Source organism: Pituophis catenifer, unplaced genomic scaffold (genome assembly GCF_029215685.1).
Source record: "Pituophis catenifer annectens isolate HBS135680 unplaced genomic scaffold, rPitCat1.0.hap2 SCAF_14, whole genome shotgun sequence".
Taxonomy (NCBI): domain Eukaryota; kingdom Metazoa; phylum Chordata; class Lepidosauria; order Squamata; family Colubridae; genus Pituophis; species Pituophis catenifer.
This window is the reverse complement of record NW_027256894.1, coordinates 14327372-14351596: the sequence shown is the minus strand read 5'-3', so window position 1 is coordinate 14351596 and position 24225 is coordinate 14327372. Positions and strand designations below refer to the sequence as shown.

Sequence of the window (24225 nt, the reverse complement as noted above, 5' to 3'; positions counted from 1 at the left end):
TGCAAAACCAGTGAAAACGTATCAACCTTGCATCAAAGCCAGTCCAACTTTGTGGAAGGAAGGAAGGAAGGAAGGAAGGAAGGAAGGAAGGAAGGAAGGAAGGAAGGAAGGAAGGAGGGAGGGAGGGAGGGAGGGAGGGAGGGAGGGAGGGAGGGAGGGAGGGAAGGAAGGAAGGAAGGAAGGAAGGAAGGAAAGAAGGAAGGAGGGAGGGAGGGAAGGAAGGAAGGAAGGAAGGAAGGAAAGAAAGAAGGAGGGAGGGAGGGAGGGAGGGAAGGAAGGAAGGAAGGAAGGAAGGAAGGAAGGAAGGAAGGAAGGAAGGAAGGAAGGAAGGAAGGAAGACCGGAAGACCACACCTGGAATACTGCATCCAGTTTTGGTCACCACGTTACAAAAAAAATGTTGAGACTTTGGGAAAAAATGCCAAGAAGAGCAACTAAGATGATTAAAGCCCTGGAGACAAAAACATATGAAGAACGGTTGCAGGAACTGGGTATGGCTAATCTGGAGAAAAGAAGGACTAAGGAGGATATGATAGCAGTATTCCAATATTTGAGGGCCACGAAGAAAAGGGGGTCAACTTATTTTCCAAAGCACCAGAAGGCAGGATAAGAAACAACAGGTGGAAACTAACCAAGGAGAGATTCAACCTAGAATTAAGGAGGAACTTCCTAACAGTGAGGACAATTAACCAGTGGAACGCCTTGCCTCCAGAAGTTGTGGATGCTTCCTCATTGAAGGTTTTTAAGAAAAGACTGGGCAGCCACCTGTCTGAAATGGTTTGAGGTCTCTTGCTTAAGCAGGGGATTGGACTAGAGGACCTCCAAGGTCCCTTCCAGCTCTATTCTGATGGATGGATGGATGGAAGAATACCTGAGAAAGGAAGGAAGGAAGGAAGGAAGGAAGGAAGGAAGGAAGGAAGAAGGGAAGGAAGGAAGGAAGGAAGGAAGGAAGGAAAGAAGGAAGGAAGGAAGGAAGGAAGGAAGGAAGGAAGGAAGGAAGGAAGGAAGGAAGGAAGGAAGGAAAAATAGATGAGTGAGAGAGGAAGGAAGGAAGCAATGAAGGAACAAAGGAAAAATAGATGAGTAAGGAAGGTGGGAAGGAAGGAAGGAAGGAAAAATAGATGAGTGAGAGAGAAAGGAAGGAAGCAATGAAGGAACAGAGGAAAAATAAATGAGTAAGGAAGGTGGGAAGGTAGGAAGGAAGGAAGGAAGGAAGGGGGAGGGAGGGAGGGAGGAAAAATAGATGAGTAAGAGAGGAAGGAAGGAAACAATGAAGGAACAAAGGAAAAATATATGAGTAAGGAAGGTGGGAAGGAAGGAAGGAAGGAAGGAAGGAAGGAAGGAAGGAAGGAAGGAAAAATAGATGAGTGAGAGAGAAAGGAAGGAAGCAATGAAGGAACAGAGGAAAATATATGAGTAAGGAAGGTGGGAAGGAAGGAAGGAAAATAGATGAGTGAGAGAGGAAGGAAGGAAGCAATGAAGGAACAGAAGAAAAATAGATGAGTAAGGAAGGTGGGAAGGTGGGAAGGAAGGAAGGAAGGAAGGAAGGAAGGAAGGAAGGAAGGAAGGGGAGGGAGGAAAAATAGATGAGTGAGAGAGGAAGGAAGGAAACAATGAAGGAACAAAGGAAAAATATATGAGTAAGGAAGGTGGGAAGGAAGGAAGGAAGGAAAAATAGATGAGTGAGAGAGAAAGGAAGGAAGCAATGAAGGAACAGAGGAAAAATAAATGAGTAAGGAAGGTGGGAAGGTGGGAAGGAAGGAAGGAAGGAAGGAAGGAAGGAAGGAAGGAAGGAAGGAAGGAAGGAAGGAAGGGGGAGGGAGGAAAAATAGATGAGTGAGAGAGGAAGGAAGGAAACAATGAAGGAACAAAGGAAAAATATATGAGTAAGGAAGGTGGGAAGGAAGGAAGGAAAAATAGATGAGTAAGGAAGGTGGGAAGGAAGGAAGGAGGGAAGGAAGAAAGGAAAAATAGATGAGTGAGAGAGGAAGGAAGCAATGAAGGAACAAAGGAAAATAGATGAGTAAGGAAGATGTGAAGGTGGAAAGGTTGGTTGGTAGGTAGGTAGGTAGGTAGGTAGGTAGGTAGGTAGGTAGGTAGGTAGGAAGGAAGGAAGGAAGGAAGGGTTAAGCCACATATTTGGCGTTTGGAATGTTTGAGGATCACAAAATGGCTGTCAGAAGTCAAGCTGGTGACAATGGACCTTGCCATCTTCTCAAAAGCTCCCCCCCCCCAAGATGCTCTCCAACAACTCTTTGCCCAGCTTTCTTTGGCCTCTTTTTTTCTGGGCATCTACCCAAAGCCCTGGTCTGCAGCAGCTCCTGCCATCTTGATTTTCCAGGGGGCCCAGATGGGGGATAGACACATTTCTCCAATAAGGATGACAGCGGTGGTTGGCATTTTTATTTTGCAGCATGCCATCTTCCAATCCTTTCCTTTTTTTTTCTTTTTTTAATTAAAAGAGCATTTTTAAAAAATGAAGCTAGAATGGGCCAAGGGCCATTTGGCTAGCTTAATAACGTCATGCGTCTGTTCCAAATGGAAATGTTTTCATGTCGGCACACATGGAATTTACACTTCGGCAAGGAGACGTGGAGCTACTTTCTAAGAGGCAAGAGATTTTTATTAGTGCTCAGCAGTCAACAAAAACATTAAAAGCAAAAACAAAAAAGCGCAACAATCCACAAGAACCCCAAGGGAAAGGAAAACATCCAGAAAATGAGCTATATCAAAACAAAGGGGGGGGGAGGGAGTGCATAGTTTGGGATTACATATAAATGCATCGGTAATCCTAAACAGATATAATTTTAAACCTTTTCTGTCTTTCCATTCAAAGGTTTATTTGTACAGAAAGAGGCAATCTAAGAGGAATTACTTCGTTGATAGAATCAAAACCTTTTGAATGAAAGAATTCAAGATTCTTTGTGGCCTGGAGTAATCCTTCATCGGGGCTATTGCCCAGAATTAAATACCATTGATCCAAATTAGGATACCCAACCAGGAAGGGGTGTGTGTGTGTGTGTGTGTGTGTGTGTGTGTGTGTGTGTGTGTGTATGTATGTATGTATGTATGTATGTATGTATGTATATATATATATATATATATATATATATATATATATATATATATATATATATATATAATATGCTGCTATGATAATCTATCTATCTTCTATCTATCTTTCTTTCTATCTACTTATCTACTTATCTATCTATCTATCTATCAGTGCCTAAGACACTGAACTTGTCGATCAAAAGGTCAGCAGTTCAGCGGTTCGAATCCCTAGTGCCGTGTAACGGGGTGAGCTCCCGTTACTTGTCCCAGTTTCTGCCAACCTAGCAGTTCGAAAGCAGGTAAAAAATGCAAGTAGAAAAATAGAGACCACCTTTGGTGGGACGGTAACAGCGTTCCGTGCGCCTTTGGCATTGAGTCCTGCCAGCCACATGACCACGGAGATGTCTTCGGACACCGCTAGCTTTTCGGCTTTGAAATGGAGATGAGCACCGCTCCCTAGAGTTGGGAACAACTAGCACATACGCGCAAGGGAAACCTTTACCTCTATCTATCTATCTATCTATCTATCTATCTATCTATCTATCTATCATCTATCTCTTTCTATCCACCTATTTTCTGTCTGTCTGTCTGTCTACCTATTATCAATTATCTATCTATCCATCCATCCATCCATCCATGTCCAGTCAATCCAGAGGATTTCTTTAAGAATTTGAAATTCCTCTTTTCCAGTAGGAAGGTTTTCCTTTAGAGCAGTGCTTCCCAAACCTGGTAAATCACCCCAAACTAGGTAAAAGTGGTTTTTCCTTGGGTAACAACATACAAACGCATTACCCATCACAAGAGAGACATTTCAAACTGGCTTAAATGACTTAAACTGTGGAATTAATATTTAAGCACGATTTGAGGCTGTAGCTTTTCAAAGCCCGTTTCAGATTTGAGTTAAGGAGGTATAGTGAAGGTTTCAACCTCAAATTGATTGAAAAACGAGAACTTCTGCACACTCTCAGTTGTATGTTGTGGTTGTGTGGTTGTGTGTATGAAGCGGTGGGTGCTCCATCACTGGAGGCTTTCAAAAAGAGACTGGAAAAACCATTTATCTGAAATGATAGAGAGCAGTGGTGAAATCCAAATTTGTTTATTACCGGTTCTGTGGGCGTGGCTTGGTGGGCGTGGCAGGGGAAGGATACTGCAAAATCTCCATTCCCACCCCACTCTGGGGCCAGCCAGAGGTGGTATTTACCGGTTCTCTGAACTGCTCAAAATTTCCACTACCGGTTCTCCAGAACCTGTCAGAACCTGCTGTTTCCCACAGAAAAGAGAACACCGGGAGCCACAAAATCCTTCCCATGCCTGACTATTTCTTGAGCAGCCACAAAACTAGCATATGTAGTTGAATTAAACATTCTGTTTTCTTCTGAAACTTCTCTTTTCTTGGATTTATCCATGGTTGGCCTACCAGGGGTTGAAAAGCTCAATAAATCGCGTGTCAGTGGATGTTGCACATTGGCGGTTGTGACACATATTTTGAATGACAGGGAGCCGCAGTAGAGGGGTGAAAGAGCCACATGCGGCTCCAGAGCCGCAGGTTGCTGACCCCTGGTATAGTGCAATACTAATGCAATATTGCCAGGGGTTTTCAATTCAATTGTACAGAATGTGTGTTTTTTATACGTATAAATGTACACTGAAGATGGCATTTAATTTTGTTGTACGGGGCGCAATGACAATAAAGTAACTAAACTGAACTAATTGGAAATCGCTGTACAGGCGGCTAGGGGAGGAGGGTCAGTCCAACGCTAACCCACCCTCCAAAATTTCTTGAGTTGAAACAGAGGCCCCCGAGCTCCAGCTTTTCTGGCAGAGTGTCTGCAGGCTGGAAGGGCTTCAAATATGCTGAGCTTATGTGACTGCATATTGTACTTCCAGACTAAAAATAGCCAGGCTGGAATCCTACAGTAGGAAAAGCATCTCCTGGACTGTTAAGCCCTCAGGAATGGGGGAAATATGCTGCCTTGGAAGTCATCCCATAATTCAGTAAACTCCCCCCCTGAAACTCTGCTCTCTCCTTTCCTAGATCTCTGGATGCCACGGCAGGCATGGGTACTTTCCCTAAATATACAAGCTGGCGGGTTACAGGCAGTCCTCGACTTACAACACTTCATTGAGTGGCCGTTCAAAGTTACGACGGCCCTGAAAACAGTGACTCACGACCATTTTACATAAAAAAAACATTCCAATCACAAAGACAAAAATTACACCTCGACTCCTTTTTGTTCACCTAACTCTCGGCTCATTCCCCTCTGTTAGCATTAAAGGGAGGCACGAGGCTCAGGGTTGACTCAGCCTTCCATCCTTCCGAGGTGGGTAAAATGAGGACCCAGATTGTTGGGGGCAATAGGCTGATTCTGTAAACCTTAGAGAGGGATGTCAAAGCACTGTGAAGCGGTACAGAAGTCTAAGTGCTATAGCTATTGCTACATGTGTGGCACTGGTGGGTTTTACATTTTTTTTATTACCAGTTCTGTGGGCGTGGCTTGGTGGACATGGCAGGGGAAAGATATTGTAAAATCTCCATTCCTTCCCCACTCCAGGGGAAGGATACTGCAAAATCCCCATTTCCTCCCGATCAGCTGGGACTCGGGAGGCAGAGAATAGATGGGGGCGGGTCCAGTCAGAATTTTTACTACTGGTTCTCTGAACTACTCAAAATTTCCATTACCGGTTCTCCAGAACTGGTCAGAACCTGCTGAAACCCACCTCTGATATGTGGGAAGTAAGCCTTAGCTTTGCACCTATCCTTGAGGGAGAAGTACAGGAGGACAACACAGCTAGACTGCTTGATGCTTCATTTTCAGGAATGGCTCCAAAGCAAGCAGACTGAAAGATTCTGATACCAGATAAATACAAATAAACAACAGTGTAATAGCCAAAGGCTACGATAATAACATGCATAGTTTAAACATGCAAATCTATATATATATAAGCAAAAACCACTCATGCTGTAATCATGAAGTCTCCAGAACCATAAAGCCTACAAACTTGAAATTTGCCACGTATGTTCCTCTTGGCTTCTAGGTGCTCATTAAGAAAGGATTTTTTGAAATGACCATCAGAGCATTAGTATTTCCTATATTATTATTAACACGCTCTGATGCTAAGGAGTTCTACTCCCCCTCCCCACCTCAAAAGAAAACTGTTCCAAATGCAAAACACAAACAGAGGAGAGGAGTTTCACTTTCAGTTTTACTTTCACAGCAGCAAGCAGCTTTACTACAGAAGAGTTGAGCTAAGACACACCCAGCCTCCTTCCTGTCTCCTTTTTGCTCACACAGCAAATACTGTTTGAGTTTCCAAACACCCCTCAACTCTCTCACACACTGATAGAATGCTAGCCAGATGAATACCGATGGATGCTGCGGGCTGAGACATTCTATTCCCATTTCCCCTCTGTTCCAACTGCTAGTTGCATTATATTAACACACTCTGATGCTACGGAGTTACACATTCTACATTAAGTTTCAGGCTGTAAGTGTCAATTTATCAAACCCGACCACATAGTTTCGTAAGCGAAGCACGGGCATCCAGCTAGTGCAAAATATAATTTGAAAAGATTATAAAAGCAGTCCTAGACATAAAATCAATACCTCAGTTTTCTGCCCACTTTCTAGAATGACTGGAATTTGTTTTTTTCATAAAGCAGACATAATCTACTTTTTCTATATGGGGCCCTCCAGATACATTGGGCTATAATTTCCACAGCATCCAAACAAGTATTAGCCAACCTGGATGGGAATTCAGTCTATGCACAAAATGTCACGCCAAAGGACGCACTTACATTTTGGTTGGGTTTGCCTAACATGCTACTCTAGGCCAAAATGGAGCTGGGCAACTCGTGATTCAACCTGTTGTGGAACCCAACCTCGTTGCAGAATGTTCTAGGAATGAGGTCATTACATGAAGCCCTAATGGGGTTCATTTGTTATGCAAATGCAGCAATTGTCTTTGGGTTAATTTGGGTTTTGGTTGTAGCTTGTTAGGTGAATCCAGCCCTTGAGTGATATACCAGATGCCAGAACAGAAATAGAATTTGATTTAGTTTTAATTTTAAGTTAAATTAAGTGTGTTAGGATGATTAACAGATAAACATCGTATTTCGGCTTCCGGGCAGGTGAATTAGTTTGAAAACTGATGAGACTTAGTTTTATATCTCCACCCCAGGTTCTCTGAGTGATGCCATGGACATACTATCCAGAGGTGGGTTGCTCCTGGTTTTGTCCGCTTCTTTACAACCAGTAGTAAAAGCAGCGGGAAGCTCCACCCACTCGCCCGGATGTCATAATTTAAGATCTGTGCATGCGCAGAAGCTTCTGCGCATGTGCAGAAGTGTGTGCGCTCCCCTTGCGAACCGGTAGTAAAGATAAGTAGAACCCATACCTGATCCTATCCCAGTGCCTGGAGGCCATGAGGGCCTGGATGGAGAACCATAGACTACAGCTCAATCCAAACAAGACACAATGGGTTCTGTCCTTCTGGTGCTGAAGGACCTTCTGTCTTTGGTTCTGGATAGGGTGGCACTACTTCAGACAATCCCAGTGTTTCAACTTACACGTTACAATTCGGTGGCAGCTTTTGGGAGCCTTGAGGACCACACCCAGGCTTTCAAGAAGCCACGTGGTAAGAGTTTATTCAGGCTGCAGGAATCAAAAGGATTTTTTTGCCCCCTCTTAGTTCTGATAAGTACCCAGCAAGTAAAGATGTCAAGAACGTTGGGACCATCTTCCCCAGAAGGATGGTTCCGCCCAAATATTGAAAGTCAAGAACAAATCAAGACAGTTGTTGCATGTCAAAAGCCAAGTTGGCAGCGCATTAGCATGATAACTATGGGAAATTCTATTCTATTCTGTATGGCCGTGATGGTGAGCCGATGGCACGCGTGCCCAGAGGTGGCATGCAGCGCCCTCTCTGATGGCACGCAAGCCGTTGCCCCAGTTCAGCTCTGCTGCACATGCACTCGTGCCTCCCATTGACCAGCTGGTCTTCGGGTCTCTGTCATGCATGTGCAGGAGGATGGGGCACATGCAGGGAGCTGCAGATGCATTGCATTTGGGGGGTTCGGGCGCCCTTTGGGCACTTGGTCTGGAAAAGGTTAGCCATCACTGCTATATGGAATAGTGTCAACAGGAGAAAAATATTAGTGCGCCATAGAATCTTGACAAGCAAGTGTCTCCTGTGGCATCTTCCCAGAGCATCCTTCTTCTGTGGGAAGTTGAATTTGTGTGCCAACACGAGAATGCGTTCTCAGGTTGCCCTACTGAACGGAGACATGACCTCAGCTCGGAGAGAAGTCTGAGGGCGTAGCTTATCAGATGCATGCATCAAGGACAATACGGCAGTTCTCTTAGTCAACAAGCTCATTTGATAGGATTTGCCAACATTCCTCAGTGCAAACAGCAGTGACTCCTGCTTCAACTGACAAGGCTGTGTCAAAGTCTATATATAAAAAGCACTATGCAGTTTGGGTTCAGAAACCATGCCAGCCCTTCATCAGCTGTCAGATGGGAAAATGAGTAAGCATTTAATTGCCTCTGTATGGCACACCCACGGGGAACAATCTCCCAAAGCTACAAGTAGGAGACAACACATGTTTGGGCCTGAGAAATACACGAAGGAATCTGGCAAGTTCAAACACCAATTTTCGGTTTCGCAGGACCACGTTCACAACGTGTCACAAACAAGGTTAGCCATCATGTCAAGAGAACGTGTGAAGTTCGGAGAGCCAACTTAAATCAGCCAACAGCTCTGGAATCATGTTGTACTGCAGTTTAGTTCTTTTTAAGATGGTTCTCTGACAGCTATAAATAGTTAACTGGTGCAAGTGTTCGGATTCTTTTTGCAAAGATTTTGTTTTTAAAAAAGCTGTGTTAAAACATTGCGAAGGATCTCATGGCACCCTAACAATCGTTCTCAAGATTTCACACACGTTAAGCACCCTCGTCCCAAAAAAGAGAGCACAATGCAACAGATGAGTTTTGCTAAGGTTCTGTGACTCTATGCAATGTTACAAAATGTCCTGTCCTGTCCTGTCCTATCCTGCATTATATTCTACATTCTATCCTATATTCTATTCTAGTCTACATTTTATCCTATTCTACATCCTATCCTATCCTACATTCTAAACGGGGATGCAGTGGATCAGTGGCTAAGATGCTGAGCTTGTCGATTGAAAGGTCGGCAGTTCAGCGGTTCGAATCCCTAGTGCCGTGTAATGGGGTGAGCTCCTGTTACTTTTCCCAGCTTCTGCCAAACTAGCAGTTTGAAAGCACGTAAAAAATGCAAGTAGAAAAAATGGGGAACACCTTTGGTGAGAAGGTAACAGCGTTCCGTGCGCCTTTGGTATTTAGTCATGCCGGCCACATGACCACAGAGATGTCTTTGGACAGCACTGGCTCTTCAACTTTGAAATGGAGATGAGCACTGCCCCCTAGAGTCGGGAACGACTAGCACATATGTGCGAGGGGAACCTTTACCTTTACCTTATCCTATATTCTATCCTATTCTATCCTACATTTTATCCTATCCTATCCTAGCAATAGCACTTAGACTTATATACCGCTTCACAGTGCTTTACAGCCCTCTCTAAGTGGTTTACAGAGTCAGCATATTTGCCCCCAACAATCTGGGTCCTCATTTTACCGACTTTGGAAGGATGGAAGACTGAGTCAACCTTGAGCCAGTGAGATTTGAACTGCCGAACTGCAGCTAGCAGTCAGCTGAAGTAGCCTGCAGTGCTGCACTCTAACCACTGTGCCATCTCGGTTCCATCCTACATTCTATCTTATCTTACATCCTATTAACTCTGGGAGTTTTCCCCCCTTGAGTTAGCAACAGCACAGAGACCAGTCAAGGGCCCTACAAGGCAACCATATGGAACACTTGCAAAGCACCTGATAAACCCCACGTCACTGATTTCTTTAGGTCAAGGTTTAATTTTCGCTGCCTAATGCTCTCTCCTGGTAGTACATACAGTATGTGCTTTGGTATCCCCGCACTCCCATGCAAAAAGAGATAGAAGTTTTGGGCCGCGAGCCCAAAAGACATTCTGAAAGCATTTTGGATAGATTCCTTCAGCATTATCTTGTATGGTAGGTGGAGTGCCAGATTTGACCACAACCGAACATTTTATGGAATAGTCCTCAACACATATTGTTGGGAAGACCACAACGGTTATTTATTGCGTTACCGAGCTATATATAAGTTCACTCTTTGGAAATGACCCAAATCTTCTCATATTTGAAAGCCCAGAAGGGATCTGGAAGATTTGGCTTTAGGAGAAATTGACGTGATCCCATTTCTTACTCCCCACCCCCCCACCCCCGTCCCCCAACCTACCCCAGACCACAAATCTTTTTAACTATGCAAGCAGAGGAAGATCTAAACTGACACCATCAGTTCATCCATTATCTTTCTTGCTCTGTGGAATGCAACATAATTTTCATATATAATACTACGTTCCTTAGGATCATAAATCAGTACTACTTTGTATACAGTTTAAACTGGATTGGAAGCCCATGATGCTAGGCCATCGTTTGGCTGGGGAGGGGAGGGGGAATCCATACTGAGGCAATGTTTAAACTAATATGATGATTTAAGTGCTTGGAAAGCTGACAAGGACACAGCGCATAGCATAATAAAATTGATCGGGTTGGATAAAGTCCTTGGCCTTTGGCCTACCTTTTATTCAACATCATCGTTCGTTTCTAAACTTTACATTTAATTAAAACAGATAAAACAAAATCCACCTTAAAGCAGGGTGCCCCGTAAATTAAAGTGTCCCAATTTATCAGTACAGGCAATCCTCGACTTACGATGACTTACGACAGTTCACTTAGTGACCATTCAAAGTACACAATAGCACTGAAAAAAAGTGACTTATGATGGTTGCAGCATTCCCCCAAGGTCACATGATTTAAATTTGGATGCTTGACAACTGACTCACATTTATGATGGTTAGAATGTCCCGGGGTCACATGATTTCCTTTTGTCACCTTCTGACAAGAAAAGTCAATGGGGGAAGCCAGATTCACTTAACAACCATGTTGCTAATCTAACAACTGCAGTGATTCGCTTAACAAATGTGGCAAGAAAAGTCGTAACATGGGGCAAAACTCACTTAACAAATTTCTCACTTGGCAGCATAAATTTGGGGCTCAATTATGGTCATAGAGAACCACCTGTACTAATTTAGCAGTGATTACAAGAACAAAGTTGATTAACAGGTTATTAACAGGATTAACGCTGTAACACATGTGCATGTGCCAAATTATTTAATTAAAATTGAAGCTTCCATTTGTACCAACAGGTGAAATCTTTCCATGATCCCAAACTTTTATCCATTGCAATCAGATCCAAGAACACAGTTCTACCTACAAGCCAAAAGAAAGGACACATCTATGTGTATGGCCGTTCATACACAGCTTCTCTTTTGTTTGATTCCCACAACATAAAGCCAACAATCCCAAAGATTTCAGCAGCTCTTCATTTTTAATCTTGTTTTCCCTTTGATAGCCCTTGCTAGATAAGGGAGATTTTATAGGAGAGGAAAAAGCGTATACATTGAATAATAAATAAAACAAAACAGCTATCTCACAAAGCACAACTTGGTCCTAAAAAGGACTCACAACCCATCCGTAACACAACCTGAGCAGACCGCAGAAATTCCACTAGATGATACATCAACAGCATACATTTAGCACTTCATCATGAATAAGCTGTTTATACCAAATCAGACTTTTGCTCCAATTGGCACATTCCTATCTATGTTGATGGGGTATTATTCTCCCAAATCAGGAATGGACAGCCTATAATCAACCCTTTTAATTAGGAAGGAAATGGATGTTTCCCTGAAATAAAGTATGAAGGCTTAAAATTATAGGCAAAATTATAGGAACTATATGGTTATTATTTTGTTGGTTTTAATCCCAATGTCTGGGCATGTCTAGAGTTGCTTCTGTAACTAAAGCAGTATATACAGTAGTGGCCAAAATTGTGGAAACCTTTTGGGAAAAGTGTATTTTCTAAAACTAGCTAATAACACCACGTGGTGGGTTTTTTTTTTTTTTTTGGAGTAATAATACCATAAAATTGTATATCAATGGAAAGATAATTTAATCAAGAATGTAATGCAATAACTTTTATGAAGGATTTGCCATTAGAATAGCAGTTACGGTATAAAGAAGAAAAGTGAAACACGTAGAAAAAATGAGATATACAAAAATGATCACCATGTCAGTAAATCTTACGAATTGAATAAATAAATAAATAAATAAATAAATAAATAAATAAATAAATAAATAAATAAATAAATCCTTAGTTGGGTAATCTTTAGCATGAATGACGGCCTTACAACGTCTTCCCATGGAGTGAACCAAGTCTTTGAGTTCTGCAGCTGTTATCATGTGAAACCAAGATGGAAGGATGGCTTCTATTCACTGAGTTTTATTGCTGGGTCGCTTCTGACTAATAAGTTTCTTTAGTCAGCTCCATAGATTTTCAATTGGGTTAAGGTCTGGGCTATTCCCAGGCCATTCCAACAGTGGAATATGATTATCTTGAAACTCCCCCAGAAAAGTGATGTTATTAGCCATCAAACCTCAAAAATACACTTTTCCCAAAAGGTTTCCACAATTTTGGCTACTACTATACAATTAAACAAACCTAGAACCATATCCCTGGGCATGTATTTATAAACTTAAACAATTACTCCCTAGAAAGATGTTGTAACAAAGAAGGGGATAAGAAACCACAAGCCATATCTGGACAAGTATATCACTTTCATCTGCCCTCCAAAAGACAGAAAAACTGTAGCTGAAAAACTGGCATTGATTCAATCCCTAGTAGGAATCTTCTACTGACAAAAGTTCAACCTCTGCTCTCGTGTCTATGCCATCTACTATCTCCCCCCCATAGAAAGATAAAGTGGGCTTCCTTGCTAAAACAAACAAACAAACAAACCACAGTCCCCTATTATTAATTAACCCAATTCAAAACAAGCCACCGATCTAATTATTATCTTCCCCGTGTCTCGTCTGCTATAGATACTTCTGGATGAGAAGTCATGACCTCATTTGAAGTATTTAAGAAACTGCCTTGATGATACTCTACCCTCTCTTTATCTCTCTCTCCCGCTTTTCCCTGTTGCTTCTTCAATCATTTTTCCTTCCAGAGGGGGGGAAAAAATAGATTCAGATGGAAAATAAGAGATCTTCAATCAGTTCCATTTAATTGTCAATTGCTAAAACCACAACCCTTTGAAAAGACTATTTGGACAAAGCCTTGGGAAGATCAGTCAGTACCAGAAGGCACAATGGATGAAAATGAGAAGTCAGTTGCCAGTCCTTAGAAAATAAATAAACAGTAATTGTTCAATAGAAGACTTGATCATGCAACCAATGTTTTCCAGGATTGTCAAGAAAGTGGAAAGGAATCAAATATCAAATAAAGCTTTCTGTGTTACCACTAGTAAAAGCACTTCTCTGTCTAGCAAAAGGAGTGAACCTCCTAAAATAAAGAGTTAGAATAGAAATAGAATAACAGAATTGGAAGGGACCTTGGAGGTCTTCTAGTCCAACGCCCTGCTTAGGCAGGAAACCCTACACTACTTCAGACAGATGGTTATCCAAAATCTTCTTAAAAACCTCCAGTGTTGGAGCATTTACAACTTCTGGAGGAAACTTGTTCCACTGATTAATTGTTCTAACTGTCAGGAAATTTCTCCTTAGTTCTAAGTTGATTCTCTCCTTGATTAGTTTCCACCCATTGCTTCTCGTCCTGCCCTCAGGTGCTTTGGAGAATAGCTTGACTCCCTCTTCTTGGTGGCAGCCTCTGAGATATTGGAACACTGCTATCATGTCTCCCCTAGTCCTTCTTTTCATCAGACTAGACTAAATTAGTTGAAGAAACTCGGTGGTATACGGTGTCTCATTCTCCAAAGAAGAGTGTAGTAAAGGGATTTTTTAAAAAAATAAAAATAAAAATATCATACCATTAATTTTCATTTGGCTTTTCCGGCTTTCAGGGCAGGATAGCAGTATGAACTTGTCTTTCAGCTGGAAACATGGCGTAGGTGGTGTGGGCAACAGTGATTTCGCCAACTGGTCACTTCATCCATCAGATCCAGAATGATTCCTTTCAACACATCAGACCCATAATGGATACTCCTGGGAAAAGGTGGACAGGGCAGGAAAAATGGAAATTAGTTTTGCTGCCTTTAGATCTTTTGTACAAGGTCAATCTTTGCCCATTTGCCCAATGTCAATTTGATTTAAAAACATTAATTCAGAAAAGCAAGAACCAGAACTTTGTATCTCCCTTGACACCCAAAGTGGTAGAGGACAAGGAGGAGGATGAGGACGAGGAGGAGGAGGAAGAAAGGGGAGGGGCAGGGGAAGCGGGAGAAGGAGGACAATCTATAAGCACTATAACGGCTCAACTTTCTTTAAGGCCTTTATTTAATATTCCATTTCAGCTAAGCCACCTCTTTTAAACAGTGGCACTTATATCCTTAACATGCCTACTTCCTTTTGTCAAGAGCAGGGGTCTCCAATCTTGGCAACTTTAAGACTTGTGGACTTCAACTCCCAGAATTCCTCAGCCAGCTTTGCTTTTTCTGGGAGTTGAAGTCCACAAGTCTTAAAGTTGCCAAGATTGGAGACCCCTGGTCAAGAGAATGAAAGGAAGAAATTCAGACAGAAGGTACAAGTTTTGCCTACAGAAGAAATAAGACCATCAAAAGATAAAAGGCTGAGGTAGCCAAGTCCTTTAGAAGCTACTGCCAGACAAAATATTTCTTGGGCTTGTGGGCTCACTGGGAATTTTGGGTTTTCCTGTCCTCTACCATCCTCTGGAATCCATTTAAGCTCACGCCGACTGCTTCAGTGACTCCATCCAGCCACCTCATTCTCTGTCGTCCCCTTCTTCTTTTGCCCTCAATCTTTCCCAGCATTAGGCTCTTCTCCGGTGAGTCCTTCCTTCTCATTAGGTGGCCAAAGCATTTGAGTTTCATCTTCAGGATCTGGCCTTCTAAAGAGCAGTCAGAGTTGATCTCCTCTAGGACTGACCAGTTTGATCGCCTTGCAGTCCAAGGGACTCGCAGGAGTCTTCTCCAGCACCAGAGTTCAAAGGCCTCAATTCTTTGGCACTCAGAATTTCAAAGTCCAGAACAGAGAAAGGGGCACCAAGCAAGGAAAGAAGTAGATCTGATTCTCTAAAGGAGGTTTACTGAGCCTGAACAGCAGATGGTGCTCAGAAAACATTGAACAGAAATGGGTAATAGGCAGCTATGCTAAATTCGTTCGATTAGTGGTCATGCCAAAGGGTACTATTGGAATCTGATAACAGCTAGGCAGTGTTTCTCAACCTCAGGACCTTTTAGACATATGGACTTCAACTTGGGGGAATCCTGGGAGTTGAAGTTCATACAACTTGAAGTTCCTGAGATGGAGAAATGTTGAGCTAGAGGGATGTGCATTTTTTCCTCCTTCTAGTAGGGTTTTGGGGAACAAGTTTCAACAAGACTGGTTTTACATTTCTAATGCCCTCTCTCCCAACTCTGATCAGTCCGTTCAACAGAACTGTACTGTGAAATATAGCTGACAAGAAAACTGATTTAACTCTTATCAAAAGTTGAAGTTAGCTTCTAAGCCAACGTAGCCACTTATCTGTTGCAGACCCTTGACCTGCAAGAGATCAAACAGTTCTTCACTTTAATCTAAGAAAGGAAGAGACCCAAAGACTCGCTCTAATTCTTTTCAAGAACAATTCTTAAGCCAAATATTGGCAAGTGAGAGCTAAAAAACGAGAGACTGCCCTGACTTTCTAGCTTTATCAAAAAAGAAGCTATTTCTTACTTTGAAAGAAAGTTAAAGACTTGATAAAAAATATCAGAGAGTGTTGAATGTTATCACGTTAATAGGGAGATAAGGCTCAGCGTTGCTTGGCCTAATCTGCCTTCCAAGTATCTTGAATGTTAATATCCATCAACCCCGTTTTGGGTGAGGAAGGATATCGTGCAATAGGTTAGCTGGGAGGCACAGCACCTTGTCTCCGGCGGTCTCTTGAGTTAGGGGAAAATTGATTTAGAGAAACAAAAGATAAAGCTGAATAATTTACCTTGATATGAGAGCAGAAAGAGACACCTTTGTTCCAGCCACCGGAAGCACAGACTCTGAAGCAAACATCTTCACATGTTTTAGGACTTTTGCTGTTATGGTCAACCATGTTACTGTATATCCCTCCCTGGGGAGGGCAATGCATCTTCTTGAATGAAAACTATCTCACTTTCCGAGGAGATTCACAACAACCCAGGACAATCTGGAGTAAGACAAAGGTGTGACAAACAACATCCATGAGACTTAGACCTCCATAAAAAAACCTATGTTGAATGCCAATTGTGTAACCATTTGGTTGGTTTTAGGCAGATAGAACCCTGATTTAGAAACTTTTTACAAATATGTAGATAAATAATAATAATGTGATTTCATTTATTACACTATTCAACTATTCAACCATTTCAGGTATAAGATGGACTGGTTTTCATATATGCAAATATTTTCTAGATATCGAGAAGATCTCAAACAAGAAGGTTTTTATAATGTCTTGACTAATTTAGATAAGATTTTAATGGACTCTGATGATCATATAATTAAAAAGTTGTATGAATAGAATAGAATTCTTTATTGGCCAAGTGTGATTGGACACACAAGGAATTTGTCTTTGGTGCATATGCTCTCAGTGTACATAAAAAGACAAGATACCCTCATCAAGAATTACAGGGCACAACTCCCAGTGTCAATCATACAAATTAGGATTTATAAATTTATATCAGGGTTGAAGGTACTCTGCAGATTTAAGAGTTAACAGATCAAACAGAGAAAAAAAAAGTATGATCATTCAAGAGTTACAGAATTGGAAAAGATCTCAGAGTTTATAGCAATAGCATTTAGACTTATATAGTGCTTTACAGCCCTCTTTAAATAGTTTACAGAGTCAGCATATTTACCCCAACAATCTGGGTCCTCGTTTTACCAACCTCTGAAGGTAGGAGGCCAAATCAACCTTGAACCAGTCAGAATTGAACTCCTGACAGTGGGCCGAGTTGGCCTGAAATACTGCATTCTAATCACTGTGCCACAAGGGCTCTTTTCTTATGTAGTATATATATAGTCAAACCTCCAGCTTAATCTCAAGTTAATTTTAATTAATGAGCTTTGAAATCATCTCTCGCTTCAAAGTTAACCAGTTCCCAGAATAGACAATTATATGTACATGGCTCTCGGGCTCAAAATCCTGCCTTAATTTCAAGGGAATGCAAAGATACATGAGTAAAAGTATATTGGAAACTAGTCCCACAATTGTGTGCTCTTGAGAGGTTTTGGGGCTGCAGCTAGTGTCTAAGCTGTGAAGACAGAACAACAAAAACATCACAGTGTTTTGTGTGTGTGTATAGAAAATATGTAAAATTTTTAACAGCTTCATATTCATCAATTTACATAACTCACTGACTTTTTTTAAAAAAAGTGCCAGCTATAGCATTCAGTTTCTCTCAATATGCAGTTTTGAATTTCCAGGAAAGCCATTGTCAGCGTTAGAAGCCATATTAGGCGGAAAGCTTCCATGCTGCCACCTTCTCCTGTGTGGGAAAGTAGGAGGGGGGATTTAGTCGAGGGGTTGTCTGTAGACATAATAGCATTCTTCTTGTCGGTCAAGGTCAGGGCGATCTGGCATTTGGAGAAGGAGTGGTCGGAGTGTGGAGTTGAGATGGGACAGACGTTGATTGGAACATGTGATCGACTGAGGAGTGAGGGGATGGTTTGGGGGGTTTTGATTTACTGAGGGAAAACCTGGACCTTTCTGATTCGGGTTTTCCCAGATGTGCCAGTTTACCTATTCTAGTAAAGAGAACTCTGGAAAATGCTTGCTTCTATGTCTCTACTCAGAGTGGGGGTTTTCTGGAATGCTGACAGCCATTTTGCTTGGTTCCCTGACATAGTCAGGGGTGGACTGCTGGGGGTTCTCAGGGGTTCAGGAGAACCTCTAGCTAAAATTCTGTGCAGTTTGGAGAACCCCCAAATCCCACTTCTAGCTGGCCCCGCCCACCCCGCCCCTCCCAGGAGTCCCAATGTGGCCCGTTTTGGATGCAGGTAAATGCAGGGCGTGCGCGGAGGCTTGAGGAGGGTGAAAAATGGGCCTACCGGAAGTTCAGGAAGACAGGAAATGGGCCCGTTTCCAGCCTCCAGAGGGCCTCCGGAGCCTGGGGAGGGCAAAAACACACACCCCTGACATGGGGTGGGCAGGAGGCTGACTAGGCCACCATGGCCATGCCCACCCAGCAACCAGGCAGAGAACCCCTTGCTAAAATTTTTGAAGCCCACCCCTGGATATAGACTGTCTTGGCAAATGTGGCAAGGCCATGAAGATCTCATACTTGAGAAATCAAAGGCCTAGAGATGGGGGGGAAAAACACCCTCTTGTATCCTAAATCAGCAGCCTCCGTTACTATGACCCAGAGAAAAAACAGGTTTCTTCTTTCTAGAGGACTTAAAGGAAAGGTTGGACAGCTATTGTTTAAAAACGGCCTTGATCTCATGCTCTTTAATTAAACATAGGGTTGGTTTGATTAGAGAAAGATCAATAACTACATTTATTAATGATTGAAAAACCTCTTATGGACTTTTTTCCGATCTTCCAAACAAATGGCTAGTCTAATGAAGAGAAGGACCAGGGGAAACATGATAGCAGTCTTCCAATATTTGAGGGGCTGCCTCAAAGAGGAAGGGGGTCAGGCTATTTTCCAAGGTACCGGAAGGCCAGACAAGATATAATGGATGGAAACTGAACAAGGAGAGATTCAACCTAGAAATAAGGAGACATTTTCTGACATTGAGAGCCATCAACCCACAGAACAGAAGTTGCCTTCAAAAGTTGTGGGAGCTTCATCGCTGGAAGCTTCCAAGAAGAGACTGGACTGCCATTTGTCAGAAATGGTGTAGGGTCTCCTGCTTGGGTGGGGAGTTGGACTAGATGACCTACAAGGTCCCTTCCAACTCTGTTAATCTATAAATCTGTAAAGTAACTCTTAAAAGAGGAGATGCAACAGGCAACTTCACAACAACAAATGAACCCAGCCTGGATCTAAGCAATGGTTTCTCCAGTTCTACAATGGCAAAAAGCATCTATAAAACCCACTTCACTTTAATTCTCCCTCCCAAGTGGGAAGGAATGGATCAAAACGGAACAGTGAGATAGAGACAGCCGAGTATGAATCGGCAAGGCCGAATATTAAAGACTTGGGCTGATGAAGGGACCATTTCATTCACACCTTCCTAGCAGAAGTAAGAAGTACAGTGAAAATGAAAGCTTCGCTGCCCTCATCCCGGAGGGAACAAGAAAGAGGGAATCATTGCATGAACAAGACAGGGAGTGCAGTGCAAATCTGGGATTTGCTGCCAGCAATGCAACGGTTAAGAAAGGGCCCAGGAGCTGTCCATGGTGGCGCTACAGTTTTTCAAGACTCTTCCCCAGTCAAAGAGTTTGCTGTTAACACCCACAAACTCTGAACACAGAAGGTGCTGATTGACAGACGTTAACCAACATTACTGCTTTACATTGCTAGATCTGGATATCCTGAGAACCACCTAGTTTTCCTAATTTGGTGCCTTCCAGATACTCTGGACTACAACTCCCATGATGCTGAGTAGAGACCGAGTAATAGAAGCTGTTATCGGACACAACCAATTCATTCTCTGGCACGACATAAAACCGGTCTCCAGTTCTTTCCTTAATCACTCTCTACTTTTCCCTTTATTATCTCTTTTTCTAGATTGCAAATCCCCTTTTTGGGGGCCTGAACTTTAATTCTTTATCCAACTCTTAAGCTCTTTTCTACCACTACAACAAGGCAGAGAAGAGATCCCATTTAATTGTCAAGGTCTGTTGGCAATCCTAAGATTTTTAAATAAATGAATGCAGAATAATGAGTTAACTGAAGGAAGATCTATAAGTTGCATCTACATAGACCTGAAGCTGACAAGGAAGTACGGAAGCCCATAGAGGATAAAAGCTATCTATAGCGCAATTGTCATAACAACTGTATGTGACCCGTGGGATCCAAAGATGGGTATACTTGTTGCTAAGGAACATAAGCAGGTGCGTACTCTCACAGCCACACTTGGCTTGTGAGTCACTCAAAGACGTTTGGTCAATCACTGTGAAAAAAATAAAGCTTCCACTGGATTGAGACAGCATGGCTCTCAAGAGGCAGAGATTCTACCAAGCAATTGTTTTGCAGCCAGCAATAATCAAGGGGGGGGGGAATGAACTGATTTATTGTACCAAGCCACTATGCGGTTTTGTCTGTTGGCTTAGGGTGATGCGTGAATCTCAGCTATTAAGGACTCTAAACCATGGTTGTTGTTTTTTGAAAGCTCAGCATGCCATGTGACTTTAGCCATTTGTGGCTTACTCCAAAAACAACAGCACAGTTTGAGATATTTTCCTCTCAAGCTTTTCAAAACCAAGCTTTTTAGGGCTGTCAGGGAAAAGAGCCTGACCAGATTATCCAAAGGAAAACAAAATTAAAACTAAAAGGCTGCTCAATAATAATAAAAAAAAAATCCAAGAGTAAAACCAGGGTGTCCTAATCAGCTTTGATCCAATACAAGTCATCGCACTGATTTCATCCGTCAAACTGATTTGCATTTATAATTCAGGTCAGGTTTGTGATCCAAACCAAACGGATTTGATCTGATCCAGAAAAGAAATGAATTTTGATTCAAAAGCATTCTGTTCACTTTGACACACTAAATCCATAATTTTATTTGAAGGGTTGATTTAACTGAAATGCCTCCAAACTGACTCTGAGTCAAAGCTTTACACAGCTCTTGTGAAAATTGGACAGAAACAATTTCAGAAACAGAATTAGCACAGTCCTGGTTCCAACTACATATAAACAATCTATGTTCTAAAATTTACTCATCCATACTTTATTCTTAGTCAACAAAAAAACAAGAACAATAACACATCTATACACAACATTTCAAGAAGAAATCCACATTCAAAGAGGCTAGGTAAAGATAAAGGTTCCCTTTGCACATATGTGCTAGTCGTTCCTGACTCTAGAGGGCAGTGCTCATCTCCATTTCAAAGCCAAAGAGCCAGCACTGTCCGAAGACGTCTCTGTGGTCATGTGGCCGGCATGACTAAATGCCAAAGGTGCACAGAACACTGTTACCTTCCCACCAAAGGTGGTCCCTATTTTCCTACTTGCATTGCTTTCAAACTGCTAGGTTGGCAGAAGCTGGGACAAGTCACGGGAGCTCACCCCATTACACAGCACTAGGGATTCGAACCACTGAACTGCCGACCTTTTGATCAACAAGATCAGCATCTTAGCCACTGAACTACCGTGTCCCTCAGAGGCTAAACTAAGGCTAAGCCTTACCTTACCTGCACAATGCGGTAGATTAAGTCAAAATGACTTAGCCTTAAAGTAATGTGTAGTTTGACCCCCATGCTTATGTTTAAAAACTAGCAAGACTATTTTTGATTTAAGCAACCTACAAATTCAAGAAAGACATGCATAAAAAATGATCATTCTTTGACTTACCTTACTGCAGATGCAGGATGAATTTGCTACACAGAAAGATCTTGAGAAGAAGTCTCGTCTTCAGGGTTACTCTCTGGGCTGAAGAATCTCCAACTGCCACAGCTGCTTCATGGCATGGAATTCCCAGAGCTTTCCGCTTTCATCTACAAGAAGCTGAGTTTTCTGCAACCTTCATCTGAGCAGACGTGGCTCCAAGAATCCAAACATCAAGGCCACAGCTCCTCCAAAACCTTTCAGAGTAGCGACAGTCAAACCAGAGTCCCCATGTGTCCAACCAGAAGCCCTTTTGCCACACACTTCCAGTATGCTTCCTTGGCCGCACCCAGGAACATTTTGCCACAGCTTTTCACATCAGCTCCTTCAACACTTTCCTGCAGAGACAAATGGTAGAATGTGGGCAAGGCTCAGAATCCATGTGCAGAGAGTTCCACCATCTTTCAAGAGGATTTGAAGAATGAGGGGCTCTTCAGATCATCTGCAAAGATCACAATCCCTTAGAAGGGAAGACAAAAATATCATATTTTTGTCGCTCCCAAATAGATAAATATAGTACAAGGCAGTCAAACCCAAGTTTGGGGCCCTCCAGATGAGTGGATCATCTCCCAAAATTCCCCCAGCCAACTTAGCTGAAAATTCTGGAAGTTTTTAGGCACAACATCTGGAAGTTACCAGGATTGGAAAAAGCTGGGACAAAGACTAAAAGCACCAAGCTGCAGTTCAGAATGTCACCATTCAAATTTTGTCACTGCTCCTATTGCACATTTACCAGAGTGTCATAATAACCAAGTCATTCATTTGCAATTTCAGCTTCCCCATCTGCAATACAAGTTTAATGCTGACTTGGCACAAAGACTCCACATTCCTAAAGGAATGACTATGTGGTGATATAAACAAAAAATAATCCAGTTATAGAATATGAAGACAAATCACCTTCAAGTGGAGCTCAACTCCCGGTGATTTTATAAACACATCCCGGGAATTGTCTTGACAACACTATAGAAGTGATGGTGTTGCTATTTCTGTTTCTTCTTCCATTTTCTAGGCTAGCCTAAAGCGCTAAAGATTTTTTAGTGATCTCCTGTTCACAACCTGATCAAGAGCCCTGGTGGCGCAGCAGACTAAAGCACCGTTATTAACATCAGCTGCCTGCAATTACTGCAAGTTCAAATCTCCCCAGGCTCAAGGTTGACTCAGCCTTCCATCCTTTCTAAGGTAGGTAAAATGAGGACCCGGATTGTGGGGGCAATAAGCTGACTTTGTATAAATATACAAAAGGATGAAGGCTATTGCTTAATGCATTGTAAGCCGCCCTGAGTCTCCGGAGAAGGGCGGCATATAAATCAAATCAAAAACCCTGTCTGCTTAGCCAGGGTTGCCTAGAAGCTACAGTACCATCAAGGAATAAATTGTGCCAGGAATATTTCTTTCTCCTTGCTTGTGGCTAATTTGCACAGTACATTAAATCATAATGTAGACAGCATGCTTTCCAGCCAGAAGTGAAGCGTTATGCCAAACACTTGTGATTTGCTATTTAGTATACTGTCTTTGGTGTAAGCCGCCCAGAGTCCTCGAAGAGTGGGCGGCATAGAAATATGAATTATTACTATTATTATTATTATTATTATTATTATTATTATTATTATTATTATTATTATTATTATTATTTGAAAGCCCTTTTTGCTCTTATGTGAAAGTAAAGTAGTAAAGCTTCAACAGGACAAGTTTAAACATGGGGCTTAGTACAGTATAAAGCGATCTGCATTTGTTCCCGGTTTATAACGTGGCACTCACAAGATGCTTCCTGTGGCATCTGAACCACGGCCCAGATTAAAAATGGTTTGCCCGGTATCGTGTGCCAAACAAGCTTGGGCTTTGCATCCACATTAAAAACATCAAGCAGCCCTTCTTAAAGGCTGAGAGATAGGATCAGCTTTAAACATCAAATACAAACTAGCTGAAGTTAGAAGCCTTGGAGAATATAAGCAAACAAGTAAAACATGCACACAGAGGCTCTTTCCAAATTCCTGTGGATTTCAGAAGTGCTATGCTCTGGTTCTCCCAACCACCCCTGACAATTTTCCAGCGGAGCTGGATTGGGCATTTAAACGCCCACCTTCCCCTTCCGTGTCAATCAGGGGGTTACTAGAGAATCTTAAACTGGAGGGAGGACAAAACTTGATTTCCCCAGCGCCCATACAGGCAAGAGCCTGTAGTACAGTGAACTAAAGCACTGTTATTAACATCTGCTGCTTGCAATTACTGCAAGTTCAAATCTCACCAGGCTCAAGGTTGACTCAGCCTTCCATCCTTTCAAAGGTAGGTGAAATGAGGACCCAGATTGTGGGGGGCAACAAGCTGACTTTGTATAAATATACAAAAGTATGAAGGTTATTGCTTAACGCATTGTAAGCCGCCCTGAGTCTCCGGAGAAGGGCGACATATAAATTAAAGCAAAAATAAATAAATAAAAATAAATAAAAAAAATGGATGGATGCAGTCCAAACTGGCACGTGTCTGGGCACAAATTCCACAACCTCAGCATCTCCTTTT

The 24225-nt window shown here is 42.2% G+C and overlaps 1 long non-coding RNA gene across 1 annotated transcript in view; it reads right to left on the bottom strand.

Annotated features, from left to right (window-relative positions):
• The window catches only part of LOC139324085 (uncharacterized), a 66968-nt gene that overhangs the window by 42110 nt on the left and 633 nt on the right, over positions 1-24225 (bottom strand). Inside the window, exons 2-4 of the long non-coding RNA XR_011601044.1 lie at positions 21676-22046; positions 16182-16382; positions 14056-14230 (exon numbers count right to left, since the gene is read on the bottom strand). This is a non-coding gene — a long non-coding RNA (uncharacterized lncRNA). The remainder of the gene's footprint in view (positions 1-14055; positions 14231-16181; positions 16383-21675; positions 22047-24225) is intronic.